Source organism: Tursiops truncatus, chromosome 1, assembly GCF_011762595.2.
Source record: "Tursiops truncatus isolate mTurTru1 chromosome 1, mTurTru1.mat.Y, whole genome shotgun sequence".
NCBI lineage: Eukaryota > Metazoa > Chordata > Mammalia > Artiodactyla > Delphinidae > Tursiops > Tursiops truncatus.
In genome coordinates, this window is record NC_047034.1 from 82647215 (window position 1) to 82664572 (window position 17358).

The 17358-nt window shown below is 43.5% G+C and overlaps 1 long non-coding RNA gene across 1 annotated transcript in view; it reads right to left on the minus strand.

Annotated features, from left to right (window-relative positions):
• LOC109547329 (uncharacterized) overlaps positions 1-17358 on the minus strand; it is a 181955-nt gene that overhangs the window by 60682 nt on the left and 103915 nt on the right. The window lies entirely within an intron of this gene.

Genomic DNA, 17358 nt, shown 5'->3' on the forward strand with positions numbered 1-17358 from the left:
TGAAGAGTTGTCCAATAAGGAAGGAATTAGACTTGTTTGTGTGTGACCTCAAAAGAGAAAACTAGGACCAATGGTTGGAGCCCTCTGGGATCACACAGTTTGCTTTATCCATACTCCTTTTGGCTAAAATTCTGATGCAATATTTATTGACCAGCTAGGAGTACTATATTCAAGAGTTTCTGATTCCCTTGCTTTTCATTCTTTTTTGCCCAACAACAGGAATTGAGTCATGAGGGATCAAACGGGGCACTCAAATCCTACCTGAGGTAGTTTGAAAAGAGTTGAATCCATGAGTGGGTCCCAGCCAAGACCTTGAGGGGAAGCTAAGAGTCAAGCAAAGAAGAACAAAGAGCAACCCCAAGTCCAAGGACAGGAGACAGTAAACAGCAGCCAAGGCCAAGAGTCAGGCCCAGGCAGAAAGAACACTGTAATGGGAACAGGTCAAGGACCTGGTCTGGGATCACTGCTGTAAACAGCAGCTCATCTGTAGGGAATCAGCATATGAGATATCAGGCTGGCATAAAGATGCTGGATGGCAAGGGGTCTCAAAGAGCCAAGCTGGATAGCAGTAAGGAGTCTTTCGTAGGCTGTCCCAAGTAGATCATCTACCACAGATAATAAGCAGTTAAGTGACACATATAAAACACCAATATTTGAATAAATTCCAAGAGCCTCTTTCATTTATTCTTCTTAGACTAATATTTTAAGAATCTTTCCATTACTTTGAGTTTCTTCAGCACTTGTACTAACTGGTCCAAGCTCCTTGTTTTACAGACGAGAAGACAGAAGCCCAGAGAGGGGCAATGATTTGCAATAGTGACATAACCTGATAGATTATGGAAGGGCAGGGCGTGAACTAACGTCCTCTGGATTGCCATCCCATTCTTCTCCCTTTGCATCTACCACGGTGCCCAATACAATGATCACCTCCCAGTCTCTGCCCCATAAATGCTGGTTGAAGTAAATTAAGTAGGCATCAGTGCGTGAAGGGCTAATGTTTACTTCTGTGTTTAAGTACTTCTCTACTTAAGTAATATTAAGTAGGAAGACTAAGGAACAAATGTGGCTCCTGCTCTGAATGTAGGCTGATGTCCCTATTTGGTATGGGGGACTGAAGAGCCCCTAACTTTGGCATACTCCTCGTAAGAATGCTGGCCTGAGCTCTAAGTGCTGACCCAAGGAAGACCCTGTGAGCCCAGATACACCACATCAGATTCTGAGGTGATGCTGAAGAAGGGCTCTGGGGAGTCTTTGTCCCAGGCTACCTATAAATAAAGTGTAATTTTAAGTTGAAATATGGGCTATGGGTTTTTCCTTGCCTGGCATTTGAGAACCCCCCCCCTGGGCCCCCAGAGTCGTACTGCCAGAAAAGGCCATTAATTCCCACAGTTTGGGGGTAGTGCTGCTTGTCAACCAAGGCTCATAAAATTTCAAACAGAAATCCTTCCAAACCCAGGAAGATCAACCTCGTTGACAAGAAACACATGGGCAGAGCCAACACATGGAATGCATTTTGCTCTGAACAGCTTCTTTTGATGCTGTTTCTAAAGGCTGAGACCACAGCTCTCTGCACCTTCATGGCAAGTGTTTCTTGTTTCTCTAGGCCTTGGCATCTTGTTAGAGCTCCTACTCTCTGGGACTGTTGATTCTCAATACCTTCGTTGTGCTACAGAAGTGGCCTCTGGCCCTTTGGGCATGAACACATTACACACTGTCACTGTTTCAACCAGACTGTTTCCTCCACAACAGACACAGACTCAGAGCTACAAGCATGGGCCCTCAGCTGTAGGGCAGACAGCCTGATATGGAATGCTCATCCTTGCTTGTACTAAGGACCATTTTTCTGCTTGTTGCACTTCCCTAAATAAGCCTGCGATGTATGATTTCTTCATTGGAGTCTCAACAGCACCCTGGCAGTTCCCATCATCCTTATCTATTCTACTAGCTCTCCCCCAGCTGCCATTACTGCTCTCATTACTGAGTAGCGTATCCGTGGATAGCCCGTTCCAGGCCCTGGACCACGTCCACCAGTCCCTTCCTCCCCACCCTCAAGCATTCTGTACATCTTTCTCCCAACCTGGAATGCTCTGCCTCCTCCACATCCCCTTTCTTCTATCTCAATCAATTAATCCTCTAGGAAACCTTCCCAAGTTGACCCCTCCTAGCCCAGATCATTGCCTTTCTCCTCTCATTTTTAGCCCTCTAATCTATTAGCCACATTGCAGTGACTTATGTGCAAGTAGATGAAGTTTGGGGGCATGTTATCCACGTTTATCTTCTAAAACTTTCTTCTGTTTCACTGTAGTTAATCAGTGTGTGTGGATGGATAATAGATGAAAGGATGGATAGATGGATGGATGGATGGATGGATAAATGGGTTAAAGAAATAAACAGTGACTTCCACCAAACCCTGGACCTTGTCTAACCCTAAATTCCTATATTTGGTACAAGAATCTTAAGCACAGTACTCATAAAAGTACTAAAGAAAGGTACTTTTCTCTGGTCATGAGGCCAGTCACTTTTTCTACGATAGGGAACTGCCAACCTCAAGGTCCAAATCATAAAGTCTATTCTGTTCTGAGCAAAGCAATCAGAGGGCCTGGACCTGGGTTACCACCTTCAGTAAAAACAAGGAGACCCCCCTCCTTGACTAACCCCTCTTCTCCCTGAAGTCACCAGCTGCTCTCAGGTACCCGCCAATAGCCATCAAAAGCCTCCTGTCTCAGTTAGTTCAAAATATCATAAACTACGTGGTGTATAAACAACAGAAATTTATTTTTCACAGTTCTGGAGGCTGGGAACTCCAAGATCAAGGCAGCAGCAGATTCAATGTCTGGAGCGAGCCCTCTTCCTAATTCATAGATGGTTGTGTTCTCACTATGTCCTCACACGGTGGAAGGGACTAGGGATTTCTGTGGAATTTCTTTTATAAGGGCACTAATCCCATTCATGAGGGCTCTACTCTCATGACCTAATCATCTCCCAAAGGCCCCACCTCCTAATGAAACCCTAATGGGCCCTATGGGGCTCTGAGGCACAGAGGCTTTTTGTCCCCCATTTCCTGTAGGCAAGACTCCAGCCTCCATGACCTCCCCTGAGTTCCAAAGGGCAGATTCAAACCGTTGCAAATCAAGGGAGGAGCAGCCAGGAAACCACCTGAGGCAAGATTAAAGGGACCAGAGAAGCTCATCAAGATTAGGAGACCACCTGAGACCCTGCACACAACCTAATCTTGTCAGCAATCCCACTCTTCTGGAACTCCGCAGAAGAATGTGAGACTGTTACTGCGTTGATCCTTATCACATACCCCTGACCGCAAGACCCGCCTATAAGACTTCCCTATTACCCAAAGAGGGGGGCACAGTTCTTGCGCACTAGCCTGCTGTGTTCCCCCCTTTGCCTGGCAAAGAATAAAGCCACCCTTCCTTTCTCCTCCAAAACTCTGTCTCCGTATCTCATTTCGGCATTGGTGCACAGGAAGCCAAGATTTTGGCAGCAAATTCTGGGGGCTCTTCCAGGATCAACTCGTGGGCATGTGGCCGCACAGGGCCCCTCAGTTTGATCAGATGCTTGGGGATTTCTCTCCATGCCAGTGTCCCCAGGGAGAGCAGAGGGTTGGAGGATTTCTCTGAAGCCAGGTCACCAGGGTATCCCTGCCGTGGGCCGTGCCCTGATCACACCTAGCCTGCCGTCTGGACTGCGGAACTCCGAGGTTGCAGTGGCGAATGGGGGACAGGTTGCCCTAGCAGCTGCCAAGGCTTTCCTTGCCTGAGGACACCTTCTTTTTCCCTTCCCTGCATCGCCCGGACTTTCACTTTGAGGAGACATTAACTCTTGGAGGATCAGAAAGAGGTCATTTGGTTCGTCATGACACACCCGCTAGCAATTTGGTAAGTGCACACCAGGATCTTTTCGACTTTGTCCATTTGGGGTACTTCGGTTCCAATGTGGGGAACTTCGGTTCCAATTTGGGGAACTCTCCCTGTGAAGGGAAATTCCATTTGTAAGGTGCCACTTTAGACAAAGGTCACAGGTCTAGTGGGACTGGGAAGTCACATTTGGGGCATTTTTGCCATTTGGCTTTTGATTTCTGGGCATCTCTTTGCCTTTTGTTTTAATTTGAGTGTTACTTCCAGCTGGTGAGGTTCTGGTTTGGTTTGGTTACTTTGGTTTGAGCACACAGACATCTGGTACTAACTGCTAGAGCTAAAATGGGAAGTGCTTCCTCTAAGGTTCCATCCCCACCTGGGAGCCCCTTGGGAAAAATTTTGAATGACTGGTCGACCTATAGCTATGATCCAATGACAAAAAGGCCTAAAAGTGGGTCTCTTACAATTAGATCTTTATTGCTACAGGATGGGAAAATGGATGGACAGAGGTTTCCTTATGTCCAGGACTTTCTCCTATAATCAAAAGCCAGGGGAATCAGAAAAACTCTCCTGTCTCAGGGGTGAACCAAGCTTCCCCCACTTCTGCAAGTTTCCTTAATCCTTCAGATTCTTCTGAACATACTAAGACTCCCACCTCCCCAAAGGGACAATCCCTGCTGGAACAACATTTTTTTTTTTTTTTCAATTTATCAGGATTTTTTTTTTTTTTAACATCTTTATTGGGGTATAATTGCTTTACAATGGTGTGTTAGTTTCTGCTTTATAACAAAGTGAATCAGTCATACATAAACATATGTTCCCATATGTCTTCCCTGTTGCGTCTCCCTCCCTCCCACCCTCCCCATCCCACCCCTCCAGGCTGTCACAAAGCACCGAGCCAATATCCCTGTGCCATGCGGCTGCTTCCCACTAGCTATCTACCTTACTGCGTTTGAGGGAACAACATTTTATCAGCCAGTCTGTCCTTGTTATCAGGGCCAATTTGAGCACTATCTGGTCTAAATTTTAGCTATGAACTATGACCACAGAAAAGGAAAGGTGATTTTTGACAGTGTGGCCACAATATTCTTTGGACTCTGGAGAAAACTGGTTAGATAAAACTTTATTGAAATTGCAAATTCAATTATTTTTGCATGTGTAATTAGAGAAAGCTAGCTTGTTAAAATACTTCTTTTTTTTTTTCAGAATTCTGACCCTGAGGGAACAAGTCCTACTAGGAGAACATGGTTTCTCTCCTGTACCTTGAGACCATGGCTGTCAGGAATACTTATCTTATCTAGACCACCCCTAATTCCTGAGACTTAAGGAAAAAAAAAAAAGAGGAAGAAGGCTTTTAAAATTTTTTCTTATTCCAACTGTTTATAAACTAGTGAGTTTTATATTGTGATATCTGATTCATGACTAAGTTTGGAAAATGAAGCTATGAGATCTCTTGTTGTGTCTGTCTGGATATATGTACGTCTCAGTATATGTCTTTGGATATTATTGCTGAGGTTAATTTATAAATGAGCTCTATTAAATTGGCTTAAAGAAGAGTGCTTAAAGTAAGCACTTACAAATCAAAAGATTCTAAATACATGAGAAATTAAGCTAAATGAATTTTAGGCTCATGTGAACTGGGAAATATTCAGTATTAAATTAACACCTGGTATTAATGTTTAAGTTTGTTGATCTAATTAATATACATGTCTTCAGAGTCATCAACATTAATACTTTCACTGAACCTAGGTTTCGTATGAGTTAAATAAGACCTTATTATATCTGTTGCAAATTTGTCAGCAAGGAAAGTAACTCGATGTGAAGAAACTTTTAAGGAAAGAAAATGCAAATGAGATGAGATTTTAGATAAACTCTATTAATAATAATTATACTTTAGGACTGTCTATCTAAAATAGATTCTGGTAACTTGAAATTCTAGAGTTGTGCTGAACTAAGTTAAGTGATGGAAGTTTATTGAACAGCTAGGTCATTCCCAAATAAAATAAGATACTGAAACATTAATTACTGAACATTGGCTTCCTTTTACAGAGAAACAAAAGGTATTTAGAACTTTTTTGGTTTTTTTTCGGTACGCGGGCCTCTCACCGCTGTGGCCTCTCCCGTCGCGGAGCAGAGGCTCCGGACGCGCAGGCTCAGCGGCCATGGCTCACGGGCCCAGCCGCTCCGCGGCATGCGGGATCCTCCCAGACCGGGGCACGAACCCGCATCCCCTGCATCGGCAGGCGGACTCTCAACCACTGCGCCACCAGGGAAGCCCTTAGAACTATTAATGAATATGTTTGGTGCCACGTTCTCTAAAGAAAGCAAATGTTTTTAGAAAATATCACTGGTATTTATGTTCCCCAATCTACAGAATGCTGATGTAAAGGACCGTTCATAATTGCTTACTTCTTAGTTTTCACAAGAAATTAAGGTTTTAAGAGCTGAGGATTCCAATTTAAACATGTAATTAAAGCTAACAGAAACAATAAAGGAAACATTTCAGTATACAGTAGGAAAGTAGAATGTATGTTTTCAATAAAGAAGGGATGAGGGATGGAATTGCATTTTACTAAGGGAGAGGGAAGTAGGTCTGACTTACAGCTGGCTGATTCTGAATGGGGAAATAAAGTGATGGATACAAAAAGTGATAGAAAAGTTTGTCAAAGTGGACCCCGAGAAAACCGTTTTGTGCATGGTTGGGACTGACTAAGGTTAAAATAAATTTAATTGAGTAAATGAATTTTAAAAGTAAGCAGGTGCAAAACTTGGATTTGTTTTTTCTCTCTCTTAAGAGGACAAGATTTCTTAAAATGTTGAACTGCCTACGATAACAGATTTCAAGTTTCTTTACCTTTTAAGTGATCTGTTCCGTAATTGCCTTTGAAATCTTTTATTGTTACTTTGGCTGAGTGAATAACACTGTTTCACAGTGACCTGTGATTCTATATGACTGAGTGTTCTAAACCCTTTTGATATTTCCTTTTTTTTGACAAAACTTCCCAAATAAAATTATAATGAAGTTTCTTCAACCTCTAGTTAACTTTGGGATGCTTCAAAGGGCCCCTGAAACATCCCAGAAAGAGATATTTAACTATGGTTCATTTGGTATGTTAAATTACATGGAAAGTATTGTCAAGTAATAAATCTTCTTAGGTTATATGGTATGGTAAATTTTTACTAATATAGATATTCTAGAAATTGTATGGAATTCCTAAAGATCTGACATGTCCTGGTAAAATGTTATCAGTCATAATTCTAGTTATTATCTTAAAGTGTTGTATGTCACAGCAGTAACCAAGTTACTTTGTCAATTGCATTGTAAGCAGATTTTAAACATGCCTTCTTAAGTCTTTTGTCATTATAGACACTTATGGTTTTACTCTAATGCCTTTGCAAAAATGCTTCCTCTTCAAGAAGACTTAGAGAAAGGACTTTTGGATTAATACAAGTTTCTGACTTTCAGACCATAATGTTGAACTGGAGATCAGAAACTCTCAGGTTCCCAGCAGCTTTATCAGATGAATTAAGAAGGCTAACTCACTAACAGATCAGATGTCCCAAGACCTGCAACCAGGGGATTAATGCATGCTGGAAAAGACATAATTTAAAGGACTATCTCCAACGTGGACAGAAGGACCCTTATTAGAGAAGACTGCTGACCTCAAACTCACCTTAAAACAATGCTCAAACAAAGGAGAAACTACACTCATACCAGGATGAGAAGAAGACAACATCAGAAGCAGACAGCTTACCCTAGATGCTGGACCTGATTTGTATGATCATTTATAATGTTTTCTTGACTTCTTAGACTTTTACATATAAATCGAATATTTTTCTATCATGGACATGATCCTATGCTAGTTTTAAAAACTCAGTCCAATTGTTGGGTTTGTGGCCAATTACCTGTGTCTAGGTAATTATGGATTACCTTGGTGGATTTACCTGTGTCTAGGTAATTATGGATTACCTTGGTGGATTTCTCCATTCCAAGGCTCTAACTGGATAGCCCTTAGGAAATTTATTTTAGAAGAAAGAAGGTTCAGTCCTGTTCAGGCTACTCTTGATATTACTAGATGGGATCCCCTCACCTAGCCAATTAATAATACTTGTTTCCGACTCTGGCCATAAGTATTAATTTTCCTCTATTACTCAGGCTCAATCAGGGCAACAAGCAAAATTTCAGCCAAAGAATAAAACCTCCCACAACTATGGGATGGATTTATGTAGTTAACACCAAACTATGCTAATTTAAGTTTAAAGGCTCCTCTATGTTGAGAACAATTAAATTGTACTAAGGATAATCAGTCTAGTAACATTAGGATATTAGGCTGTGTGCCTTATGGACAGTACCATTATATCATTTCCCTTAAAGATAAGGGTTGATACAGAACAGACTAAGTCAGATGACCTCAGATATACCAGGCTGCACCTAATGGAAGTTCTTGACATATATTCTTATTTATGATTTTACTAATCTGCTAGCTATATATTTGTTTTACATTGTCTGTTTTACAAAATTGTTGTTTCTTGCATTACCAAATGTGTGACTAAGCCTCTGATAAAATGATGATGTACAGTTCCCTATGAGATCAATGATTGTAATAGTGTAACTCTAGATATGGGAAGAAGCAACAACAGGGAATATTTTCCTGGGCCATAAGAGATTAGTGAGACAGGTGGTCCGGAGACTTTTGGCACTATTAATGAGGCCAAGTCCAATAATAATAGCACATTGAGTGGCTTATCAGTGAAATCTTCGCCAGACCACGGAATAAGCATTCCTAGCACCGTGCGATGAAATGGTCATGAAATGTGCCCCCAAACTATGGTCAAATTTATGACCCTGAAGGGGCCCTGCCAACTGGAAATTGGCACTTGCCATCTGCCTCTGCAGGATTAAGTCAATGGCCACTGTGGCCATTGACCTTCAACACCCGCAGAAAGGAGTTCAGGGTGGAGATCAGGAATGAGGCACTCTGTGCTCTGGGGAAAAACTGGCAGAACAGGCCTTCAGATAGTTAGATACTTTCAGGAGAAGATTTTATGAGCCTAAATTCTTGCATTTTCCCATATCTAGAAAAGCAGTGAAATCATTAATAGTGCCATCTGCTTTAACATTGAGGAGGGGAATGCATTTGAAAGTCAAAATGGAATAACTATGGTAAAACTAGGTGACCACTGTGGATGTGATCTCAGATGCATTCATTCCTGTGTTGTTGCAAACTTGAATTTTCTAAGCTATATCAGACTCCACAAGGTTTTAAAAATTCCCCCACCCTCTTCAATGAGATTTTGGCTGAAGATCTGAGAGGATTATGCCTGGATCAAGGTTGAATAAAAGCTTTTACAGCCAGAAAAAGCATTGCAAGTGACAAAAACCCTTCTTAATGACATTCTTAAGAAAACTTTCACCAAGCTATGCTGGAAAAGTCATCTAAAATGGGACAAGGTCTTTACAATTGCTATGTTCAATTGTTAACCGCTATGCATGAGTTTGTGTTCCACAGGTGTCCCCCTTGCCTGAAAGCTCCCTTGCACCCCCTCAAAGCAGGAGACTGGGTGCTACTGAAAGTATGAAAAAGAGCAATGACCTGAGCAGCAGCTTGAAGAAAAATGGAAGGGATCCTACAACATTCTTCTCTAAAATTGGATGGAGTAAAACCGTGGGTACATCACACCAGAGCAAGAAAATTACCAGAGACTGACCAGCCAAGCCTGCCTACAGCCAGCGAGCAGACTCCTGAGAAGCAGGCATTTCACCCTTTGAGAAACTTTGAGTATTTGTTACAACAAGCTGAATGAAAGTTCTGTTTTCTAATCCTTTCTCATACCTTATGCATACACTGATTCTTTCGATAATTCTAACTGCTAGATATGTGGTCAGCTTCCTATTTCCGGGTCTTCAGGATTGCCTTGATGGTTTTTCCCCATAACAGGGAACGGTTTGGAAACAACTGTCTCTGAAGTGCCGGTTCCAGACTGAACTTCAGACCTATTCTCCTGAATTCCTAAGGAAATGAGATTTATTCTGTCTACTACAGTTCTAGTTCTCACTCTTCTTATCTCTAACTGGGTCTATTGCACCAAAATGGCAGAACAAGGGATTGAGATCTTAATCATATAAGACTTGGATCCAGGACTTGAAACTCAAATATTTCTAATTTGGTATCTATTCCCCCAAATTTAGGCAGGACTATGCCCCATCTCAGCAAGAAGTAGTTAGAGCGGTCGTCATCCCATTCCCTGAAAGATTTGGAGAAAGATAAAACCGAAATGGGGATTAAAACCAAGTCCCCCTAAAACCGAGTCCCTCTGCCGAGTTTATGATTAACATCTCCATCCAAAATGATTGTTCCCTTTTTCGTCCAACATCTGTTCTCCTCAAGATTGAGGAGTATCAAAGAAAAGGGAGGAATGAAACCGAGCGGGGCCCTATGGGGCTCCCAGGCATGGAGGCCTTTTTGTCCCCCATTTCTTGTAGGCAAGACTCCAGCCTCCATGACCTTCCCTGAGTTCCAAAGGGCAGATTCAAACAGTTGCAAATCAAGGGAGGAGCAGCCAGGAAACCACCTGAGGCAAGATTAAAGGGACCAGAGGAGCTCACCAAGATTAGGAGACCACCTGAGACCCTGCACACACCCTAATCTAGTCAGCAACCCCAGTCTTTTGAAACTCTGCAGAAGAAAGAAGCATGCAAGACTGTTACTGCATTGATCCTTATCACATACCCCTGACCACTGAGCCCTGCCTATAAGACCTCCCTATTCCCCAGGGAGGGAGGCACAGTTCTTGAGGCGCTAGCCTGCTGTGTTCCCCGCTTTGCCTGGCAAAGAATAAAGCCACACTTTCTTTCTCCTCCAAAACTCTGTCTCCGTATCTCATTTCGGCATCCGTGTACAGGGAGCCAAGATTTTGGTAGCACTAATACTGCCTGAAGGTGGGGGACAGTGTCAGAAATTCTACATATGAATTTCCAAGGGACACAAACACTCAAACCATGGCATCTTCCATGCTTCATTTTGCCTTTTTTTTTTTTTCTGTATATCTAACAGCAACCAAATGTGTTCATTTTAAAGATTTTTCTGTCAGCATTTTTTAAGAATGAAGAAGAGTAGAGGTATGGAGAAGTTAAACATCAGACATAAGCCATCTAACCACAGAAGAGAGCAGAGAATTTTTTAAAAGGAAAAAAAAAGCCCCTGCCCAAAGGGCTTGTGGTGTCGATTAGACACGTGGAGGGAGCGCGACAAGACAGGGCAGGCACTCGGGGAGACAGGTGGCAGCCAAGGATAACTGTCTTTGTTCCTGGCCAGGCCAGCCTGTCACCTGCCACCTTGGAGGCAGCTCAGGGGAAGGCTCCAGAGAGAGATTAGACAGAGGACAGAGTGGGATGAATTACTTCCAATAATAAGTGGAAATGAAGAATGGCTGAGAGGGGCCCAGACACTTGGCTTCTGACTCCTGTCCTCTCATATTCCTGCGCATGAGAGGGAGACATGAAGAATACCAATGAAGCTGCTCCCCAACCTTCACAAGACTAAGAGGAAAAGGCAGACCTGAGAGCCAAACAGAGGGTGTCTAGGATGTGACACTGGCATTGCTAAATATCATATGTGTATATGTAGGAGTGTGTGTATGTGTATGTGTGTGTGTGTATGTGTATTTACTGTTCCAAGGTTAGTTTATTCTTCTAACATATGTTATTGTGCTGAACCCTTGTGTGCAGGTGACATCTTCCAGCCTCACCCATGCCATAACCCTGCAGCATTCTCTATTCATGGATTCCAGGGCTAGAACCCAAAGACATCTCAGTCCAACACATCTTGTCACATTGAAATAAAAGCAAAATTAAAACCTAGACATTGTGGAATGCCTCATAAACCTCCCCCGACACACAGCCCAGGCTCAGGTTTCCCAGCGTAAAACTGCTGCTCCTAAGACAACCTCTTAATAGGCATGTGGAGTATGTAGGTCAAGAAGGACAGATTTTAATCCTTTTATTACAAGAAATTACATCAGTTCAAGGCATGCTATTGAAGGAGAGTGTCCAGAGCAAAGCTGATGAAAGGTGGCGAAGTCTGTCCAATGTGGGATTCAACCCTGGTTCACCAAGGACGCAGCTGGGACTTGCATCCTGTGTATGCTCCCCTCTGTCCCTGGATCGGCAATCTCATAAACTAAGGAAAAAAGCGGGGGGGGGTCTGTGAGCACTCAGGTCCTGATCCCTGAGTTTACCTGACTACTTCATTCCTTTTTAAGATAGTCACCTCCGTTTACTAAATGGCAACTCGCCCAGTTACACGGCAGTAAATTAAAGTGTTAGTTGGGATTGAGTTTTTGCATTGTTCCCTTTCTTCAGTGATTTCAAAACTTGTGGAGGACGAGTATTTTCGACTGTGCCAGCCAGAGGAAGGGAAAAGAGATTCACAGGGTTTGACAGTTCTGATGAATGAATAGTTGAAACATCACAGGCTGACTCTTCAGGAGCCATGAAGATAGCCAGGACCCAGAGAGAGGCAAAAGCCTTTCTTGGAGAGGAAGGACTCTACCTGGTTGGTAAGAGGGTGACAGCTTTCAGCCCCTTCCAAGCTCCACCTATGGCATAGAGGGTAGGAAGCGCTAAGACAGGGGGAAAGAAAATGGCCTCCCTGTTGGTGCCTGGGTCTTGAGTGCTGACTTCCAGAGCTGAGGCTGGACTTGACACTAGTTGCTGAACTACTGGGGGGAAAACAAGATAGAGGCACCTTGAGCCTGCAGTTCATTTCTTTTCATCCCCCGCTGTGAATGGAGAAAGTTTGGGACAAGCCCTGATGTGTGCAATAAAAGCTGTCTTTCTGGATTTGCAAGTAGATTAATGAGGTTGAGTTTTATAGAAAACATATTTCAAACACATTAGCCACAGGCCAAACATCTCCTTGGAAGAATTTTATTTTTAGAAGAGACTTAAGAGTACTTTCTTTACAGTACCTGATACTAAAATCAATCCCTGTGATTACTTGAAACTCTATTTACTGTAAACCTTCCAGGACAAGAAAGGCTTTGACAAATTCTCACCAGAGTGGGGTTGCATGCTCCACTAATCTCACTCATGAAAACTGGGAGTGGAGAGGGTGGGAAGCAGCCCTGCAGTTACACTCGGCCGTCTCCTGCTTTTCAAGTTGTCTGACAGAAACTGCCAGATCGGAGAACCAAGTTCCTATTTGGATTTGACACAGTCTTGGGCGTGTCACAACTTTTCTAAGTCTCAATTTTCCTATTTATATAAGAAAGAATCGCAAGGATTTCCCTGGTGGCGCAGTGGTTAAGAATCCGCCTGCCAATGCAGGGGACACGGTTTCGAGCCCTGGTCTGGGAAGATCCCACATTCCATGGAGCAACTAAGCCCGTGTGCCACAACTACTGAGCCTGTGCTCTAGAGCCCGCGAGCCACAAGTACTGAGCCCGCGTGCCACAACTACTGAAGATCGTGCACCTAGAGCCCGTGCTCTGCAACAAGAGAAGCCACTGCAATGAGAAGCCCACGCACCGCAACGAAGAGTAGCCCCTGCTCCCTTCAACTAGAGAAAGCCTGCGTGCAGCAATGAGAACCAACACAGCCAAAATAAAAATAATAAATTTTTAAAAATAGAGAAATAAACTGGTACTAACTTGTAGAATCTCTGTGGGGAGAGAAACTTTCATAAAAAAAAAAAAAAAAAAAAGAAAGAATTGCCAAAACCATTTCCTTCCTAGCCCAGGAATTGCTTTCAGAACTATGAAAGCACACCTGAGATTCCCTCAGCTTTGCTAAGGAACATACCTACCGGCACAAATTTGAGTCAAATCATGTCTGGAAGTTTTACATTTAAAGTGGAAACATTTTCAGGATTGCTGTTTCAATCCCTCCAACAAACCTATGAGGCAGGTAACATAGATGAGAGTTTGAGACTTAGAGAGCTTATGTATTTTTCTCAGTCCCAGAGCTATTAGGTGATAAACTGGTACCGTTCATTTATTTCTACTGCAGCAATTCCCCATCACCTTTTCTAGCTGATTTCTGTGACCATTTGCAGAGAATTTACCTGTCTCAAAAGTCTAGGACAGAATCATAGTTGTAATAGTTGCTACCAACGGAGGCTCTACTATGAGCCATGTATTTGGACAGTTACATTCACTAACTCACAGCAACCCTGCAAGTAGGTGGTATTGTACTCATTTTATAGATCAGTAAGGCTAGAATCATTTAAATATAAATGATGGGGTAACGATTCAGATCTTTGCTGTGCCACCTTCCACTCCACGATTAGGAGAGAAAGAATTCCATCAGGGGACTCTGGAAAGTCTAATGACCTTCCCAATATCACTAGACTCCTGGGGACTTCAACTCAAGGTGCTCTTACCAGGGCCAAGTCTTTAAAACTCACCCAAATCTATATGCTGTTGGCTGTGGAACATCCAGAAGGTATGGTAACTATATCAGTCTACTATGTAAAATTCCTGCCTGAGAGGGAAAACTCACTCATGTTCTGGGGAAATCCAGAATTTATTAACCTTCCACCTCGGACTACAGCACATCATGGCCATTTATGAAAAAGCAATTATTTGTATGTCTACAAAATATATCATCCTCTCCATGAGATTATAATCTCTGGGGGAGCAGAGCCCATAGGTTGTACTTTGTGTCTGCCTGGCCCACAGAGAATGTAAAGCAGATACTGCATAAATACAACCAGCCCAGTGGGTAGGCGGGTGGCTAGGCTGAATGACTGGGCTGCAAGAAGGTTTAGGGGAGACTTCAGCCTACCCCGAGACTTCAGATAAAAAATAAAAAAGATAAAAATAAGAAAGTGGGGGGCATGGAACTACATTAAAGAGAGCCCAAGTAAGCAAGGTACAGACCATTTTAAAAGGCCAGAGAATTCAATCCCACACTCAACTCAGAAGGGATAAAGTTAGCACAGTGCAAAACAGTGTAAAAAGTAAACAGTGTAAAAGCAAGAGGATTTTTCCCCTTCAGGAGTCCAGCAAAATTGCAGCACCACAAAATATGTCTTATTCTAAGTAGCAAGTAGCAAGCATGCAGTCCCAGGGGGTGTGACAACCCTGTTATTAAGTCAGGGCTCATAAAATACATACTCCTGTGGGGACTTTTGCCAAAGGTCTCAGAAGTCCATCTGAGCTTTTGCTTCTGGAAGGTTCCCCTCCCAGGAATATATCCATAAATTGATCATTCTAATCATCAGTCACCTCCAGGACAGGGCTTATCATGCGGGGTGGGGGGGTGGTGTTAAGAACGTACTTTACATATAGAAGAAAGACCCTTCCCTCCCTAGAGCACCCAGAGAACTAAGAGGGATGGAAGCTTAACCACGAGTTTACATTGTGTTCGATTTTTAAAGAATCCTCAAGTGCAGTAAACACTTCATTCATTACCCATAGGTAACTTCGTTCTTTTACAAACTTTCCACCTCATTTGCCATCGCTGGGTGACATCCCCCCATGTCCAAAAATGGCGCAGGGTATCCTAGCACCTAACATTAGTCAGTGAGGATCCAGGGAATGCTTCTGCATTTTAGTATCAGCTAAAGCAAGCATAATACAGTTAAACCTGTTATTCTCCTTCCCTCCCCCATCCCCGCTCTACACACACACACAAACACACACACATGCACGCACCCACGCACGCGCGCGCGCGCGCACACACACGCATTCCAAAGCTAATTACATGTGATTTGGGGGTTTTTCCAGAGCTAGAGATTATCCACCTCACTGTTTCCCTAGGGTCAACTGCATTGTGACACATTTTACCATCCTGCTTAAAGAAGCAGGTCTGACATCTCATCCTGTGGCTCTTTTAGAAAAGGGAAAACAGCGGGAATTTCACACAACCGGACCTGACCCTCAGCAGCACAAATCTGGGATGTGTTAGGGATGAGAAAACAGCTCCACATCTGCATGGCGACTTCCGTTCTCCGAGCTCCGGATGGACCAGAGACTTCACTGGGGCCTCACTAGTAAACCAGGGTTCCATCCAGCCTGTCAGCCCAGGCCTCCAGGCGACTCCTCCTGACCACAGGAGGCCTCCCTGGCCTTTTGTTCTGCAGGCAGTTTGGACCACATCCCTTCAGCATTTCAGACTCCGCTGTTCCCAGCCCAAATCCGAACTAATAATCCAATCTCCATCTGTTTCCCTGCTCTGAAAAATTTTAAATGGGAGACGCGCTGCTCTTTATTTCCTGTCTCACTCTCCCCACTGATTTTTAAACAGTTTGGCACTTCCACCCTCAGCAATGGCTGCCCTTCACTGACCCACGGAGCCATAATAAGTGACCGCACAAACTCCAATCGGGGTGCTGAGCTGAACAGCGCGGTCTCCACTCAGAGTGCGGTCTAACCAGTCAAGATGCAATCTACTGCATCCGGAGGTGGATGCATTCTGACCCCTAGGGGGAGAGGGCTCCTCGTGCAACTGGCTCTATTCCCCCCTCTACCTTGTACTTTCTCCTTCCCTTGAGAATTGAGTCTCTGATGTTCTGTGCTAAGGAAAGGACAAGCACCATCCCCTGTTCCCAAAGCTGCTAATCACAAACAGCAGGGAAGATGGAGACGTCGCCCTCCACATTTGTGGGAGACAAATGTGCACACACATAGCTCCGCTCTTGTTCCTGGAAGGCAGCGTTCTTTTTTGGCTTGAATTCCCAAAGGAAGTGGCTATTTTGAACCAGCCTGGGGGATATGAAGATAGCTGACCATTCTTGTTGTCCAAAAAGAGAGAATATCCAGAAGGTGAGGGACCGTCTGTGGCTGGTTTAACTACATTCTTTAAGTTTTAGGTCGAAGTTGATTCTCTTCCCATGCGATTTCCACAATGTTCCTTTTCTTTATTTTTCCATGAAAAACCATCCTCCTACACTTTCCTATTTGTGACTGTCAAGGTTTTTTTTTTGTTTGTTTTGTTTTTTTATCTTTTTTTTAACATCTTTATTGGAGTATAATTGCTTTACAATGGTGTGTTAGTTTCTGCTTTATAACAAAGTGAATCAGTTATACATATACATATGTTCCCATATCTCTTCCCTCTTGCGTCTCCCTCCCTCCCACCCTCCCTATGCCACCCCTCTAGGCGGTCACAAAGCACCGAGCTGATCTCCCTGTGCTATGTGGCTGCTTCCCACTAGCTATCTATTTTACATTTGGCAGTGTATATACGTCCATGTCACTCTCTCACTTCATCCCAGCTTACCCTTCCCCCTCCCCGTGTCCTCAAGTCCATTCTCTAGTAGGTCTGTGTCTTTATTGAGGATAAAAAACACAGAAGCCCCTCCAGGCATGTTATTAGTGCCCAATAAGCTGAAACTTGAAACAAAACTGTAAAATTAAGTTTTTCTCCAACACTCAACACTTCTCCCACCCCCAACAGGCACACACACTTTGCTTGCTTCTCTCACCACCTTGATACCCTCCTGAGGCTTCCTGGAAGCCCTGGGCATGGGACAGTGGCCTGCCC